Source organism: Pogoniulus pusillus, chromosome 11 (genome assembly GCF_015220805.1).
Source record: "Pogoniulus pusillus isolate bPogPus1 chromosome 11, bPogPus1.pri, whole genome shotgun sequence".
Lineage (NCBI taxonomy): Eukaryota > Metazoa > Chordata > Aves > Piciformes > Lybiidae > Pogoniulus > Pogoniulus pusillus.
This window is the reverse complement of record NC_087274.1, coordinates 9,917,248-9,921,604: the sequence shown is the minus strand read 5'-3', so window position 1 is coordinate 9,921,604 and position 4,357 is coordinate 9,917,248. Positions and strand designations below refer to the sequence as shown.

General features: G+C 51.1%; 1 long non-coding RNA gene across 1 annotated transcript; it reads left to right on the top strand.

The window, feature by feature from the left end:
- The first annotated feature begins 188 nt into the window (after nucleotides 1-188).
- Nucleotides 189-1,180, top strand: LOC135179706 (uncharacterized). Its single transcript, XR_010304083.1, has 2 exons — nucleotides 189-654; nucleotides 879-1,180. It is a non-coding gene; the product is annotated as an uncharacterized LOC135179706 (long non-coding RNA).
- The last annotated feature ends 3,177 nt before the right edge of the window (nucleotides 1,181-4,357 follow it).

Sequence of the window (4,357 nt, the reverse complement as noted above, 5' to 3'; positions counted from 1 at the left end):
GGTGGATGGGTGGAGGTGTGGAGGGATGGACGAATGCTCACTGCTGAAGAGCTGTGAACGTGAGGCAGGCCCCGAACTCTCAAAAGCAGCTGGGCATGGGAGTTGCCCTCACAGCTGGGGTGTCAAGCAGCAGGATCCTGCTCTCTCCTCCCGGTGCAGGTAGTGGAGAGGGCCTGAGTGCTTGCACCTGTGTAAAGCTACCAGCAGGTGAGAGTGATTCCTGGTGCCGAGGCAGTGCTGGTGTAAGCAGAGAGAAGGGAAGGATGAACGCAGCACCACCAGGATGTACATTTGTGCTCTCTCTCCTGCCAGTGGCTTGGCAAGAGGCTGTGCAATGACCTGCACATGATGAAACAGACCTCCTGAGCTCCCCACCTCGCTGTGAACTCGGCAGCTCCTTCCAGACTGTGTTCACTGACCAGGAAAGTGGCGTCTGGCTGAGGGGTGAAGCTGCCAGGTGCTGCAGGAGGCAAGGTGCTGGCTGTCCCTAAAGCACGGCAACCTCCTGGCACCTCTGACCACTGGGCATCCTGGGCACAGGCTGAAGAGGACACTGCACTCCAGAAGGAGCATTTCCCTTCCCCCTTGCCATCAGGCTTTATTAATTCCTGGCTTGGTGAAGTCTCTATTAATAATGGCTCCAGGATCTGGCTGGTAAGCTGGGTAATGAGATTCTCTACCTGCTGTTCCTCTGCTGCTGTGATTGTGTTTGGAGGACAAAATTCTATGTGGATTAATTAAAATGAAAAACAAAAGGGGGGGGGGGGGGGAGGTGGTGGGGGAAAGAGCTGGGGGGGCAGGGAGGGGAGAGGAAGATTGTTTGAATTATTTACTAGTTTCCAGGAGACAAAGCAGTAATTGCAAGTGTCTTATTGCAGGTGTTTGGAGAGGGGATGCTCCCTCCTGCAGGCGAGCAGCAAAGTCTGGTTATTTACTGGTGTTGGAGGAGATTTATCAACCCTCAGGAATGCCAAGTGCAGCTCCAATTGCTCCTCGATTTGCTGGTTCTCATTTTCTCCTCTTGGGGTTGGAAATTCAGAAGAGCCTGGCTGCCAGACAGCTTTGGCATGGGAAGGTGTGGGAACAGGCTGTGCCTGCAGGCTGCTCTCCCCTTGTCTGGGAGTAAATCTAAGAGGGAAAGACCCCAAACCTTTGTGCCGTGAGGAGCTGCCTGGGTTTGGTCAGATTCTCACCCCTGCCAGGGCTCCTTTGGGTCGCACAGATGCCACTGCCTGCTCCTCCCAGCCCTCTTTTCAGGATGCCCATCATACTGAGGGATCCTGAGCATGAAGCAAGGGGAATGCCCCTGGCATGGGGATAAGTTCTCTCAGATTTTCTCCCTGATGGACACACCTGGGTTTCTAACCCATGGTTGGATCCAACCCCATGGAAAAGTCACAGGATCACAGGATGCCAGGGGTTGGAAGGGACCCAAAGAGATCATCCAGTCCAACCCCCCCTGCCAGAGCAGGACCATACAGTCTTACTCAGGGCACACAGGAACACATCCAGGCAGGCTTTGAAAGTCTCTGAAGAAGGAGACTCCACAACCTCTCTGGGCAGCCTGTTCCAGTGCTCTGGGAGCCTTACAGTAAAGAAGTTCCCCCTTGTGTTGAGCTGGAACCTCCTGTGCTGCAGCTTCCATCCATTGCTCCTTGTCCTGTCCCACCCCTGTCCTCACCCCCAGCCCAGAGATGTTTATAAACCTTTATTAAACCCCCTCTGAGTCTTCTCTTCTCCAAACTAAACAGCCCCAGGTCCCTCAGCCTCTCCTCACCGGGCATGTGCTACATCCCAGCCTTCCCACTCTGCTGGGCTTTGGTGGCCAGGGTGGCTTGGGCAGTGTGCCCCAGCCCTGCTCTTTCAGTGTGGGCATGAAGGATTGCTCTAAAATCAGGTGTTGAGATCCTGTCTTCATCCACAGGCTCTCTTAGCTGATGGATCAGCAGCGTTTTGGGGAATTGCTCTGTGCTTTTACTGCCCTTTTAACTCAACTGCTTCTCCCCCGATTGCCTCTGTCCACCTGCTTTCAACCGAGCTCCTCCAGAGTTGCCTAATTGACTTCAAAGGGAACGGAGCCCGCTTGAAATTGAGTTTTGCATTCCTCTCAGCCTCTGTTGACTGAGTGCTTGGTGACCTCAGCTCCAGCTCCTGCAGCAGTTTGCCTGCCCTGGTTTGTCTACAGGGTAAGCAAGAAAGGAGAAGGAAGAAAGGGGGGGAAAAGGACTGAAAAGAAAGAAGAGAAAAGAAAGAAAAGAGAGGGGGGAGAGAGGAGGGGAGGAAAGAAAGGGGAAAATAACTGAAAAAAAAGGACAGAAAAGAAAGGAGAGGGGAGAGAGGGGGAGGAGGAAGGGGAGGAATGAGAGTGGAGAAAATAACTGAAAAGAGAACAGAGAAGAAAGAAAGGAGAGGGGAGAGAGGTGGAGAAGGGAGAGGAGGAAAGAAAGAACTGAAAAGAAAGAATAGACAAGAAAGGAGAGGGGAGGGAGGGAAAAGAGGGAGGGGAGGAAAGAAAGGGGGAAATAACTGAAAAGAGAACAGAGAAGAAGGAAAAGAGAGGGGAGAGAGGTGGAGAAGGGAGGGGAGGAAAGAAAGGGAAGAAAAGGACTGAAAAGAAAGAACAGAAAAGAAAGAAAGGAGAGGGAGAGAAGGGAAGGGGAGGAAAGAAAGGGGGAAAAGAACTGAGAGGAAAGAACAGGGAAAAAAGGAGAGGAGAGGAAAGAAGGAGGAAAAAGAGAACTAAGAAGAAAGAACTGAAAAGAAAGGAAGGAGAAGGGTGGAGGGAAAGGGAGAGAGGAGGGGAGGAAAGAAAAGGAAAAACTAGGACTGAAAAGAAAGATGAGAGAGGGGGAGGGGAGGAAAGAAAGGGGGAAAAAAGGACTAGAATGAGAGAACAGAAAAGAAAGACAGGAGAGGGGAGGAGAGAGGGGGAGGGCAGGAAAGAAAAGGAAAAAGAAGAAAGGAAAATGGTGCAAAAAAGTCCATTTGGTAATACATGATGTGATTAATATTCCTTTGTCTTCATAGTCAAGTAGTGAATCCTTCTGAGGAGACACAAGTGGAGGTGCCTCGTTGGAGAGGAGTTAATCTTTAAAGCCAATAAAGGTTTAGGGCAGAGTAATTGCTTTAAGATTTGATACTTCAGACTAGGCAAACTTTGAATTTTTAACCCAAGGACCTTGGCAGTGGAGGTGAATGAAGATGAGGAGTGATGGCATCTCGGCATCCTGAAGAGACTTTCCAGTGGTGCTCTGTGCCCTGGGATGTTCTTCATGCCAGTGGTGCTGCTCTTGGCTCAGTGGTGGTGGAAGATACATGGAAGGGCACCACAGAATCAGTCAGGGTTGGAAGGGACCACAAAGACCATCTAGTTCCAACCCCCCTGCCATGGGCAGGGACACTCTGCCCTAGATCAGGTTGGCCACAGCCTCATCCAACTTGGCCTTAAACACCTCCAGGGATGGAGCCTCAACCACCTTCCTGGGCAGCCCATTCCAGGCTCTCACCACTCTCATGCTCAACAACTTCCTCCTCACCTCCAGTCTGAATCTCCCCACCTGCAGCTTTGTTCCATGTTAGAGCTGGATTCTGTCTGTCCCCAGAAGCTTGAGCAGTGAGTAAAGGCAGTGATGAAGAGCAGGGTGTAGGGTGCCAGACCTATCAGCCTGGGCTTTTTGTGGCTTTGGCTGCTCTAGCAGCCAGCTCCATCTAGAAACACTAACAGGAGAAGCAGTTGGGCAGTCAGGGATTTGGTGTCACCATTTGTTTGTTGTAAACCATGGCACAATTGTCCCTGAGCAAGCAGCTCTGGGCAGTGTCTGCCAGCACCCCCTGTACTTTGTGTCCTGCAGGGATGCTTCCCTACCCTCCAGTTGCTAAGCTCCAACCAGATGAAATAGGGTTTGTTTTGGCTGGGAAATGAGTGTGCTGGTTTGAGCCTAGCTGGGATATTTCAGTGAGAGGAATTAGATGATAGGCTGTGAAAAGGAAACAGTGGTGATGTCTACTTCACTCGTAGGCTTGCTGAGATGTCTGAGAACATGAACACAGATAAGAGAGTCGCTGTCTGGGCTTTGGGCTGAACTTCTTTCTCTCTCTAACCTGACCTGCTTGTGTGACTAATCCCTCTGCTTCCTAACCCCCTTGGCTGACCCTCCAAACTACCTTAAACATAAGGCAAGGGCTGGAGTAAGGGAGAAGGGTGGGAGGAAGGTGGAAGGGGTGGTTGGGAGCCCCTCCTGGGGACTGGTTTCTGGGAGGGCTGAATTCTGTATTACCTTTTAACCTTGTCTCTTTCTGTCTAGAGCTGTATATAGACAGTAAATATCTGCTTGTGTGTTGTGCTAAGCTGTAACCA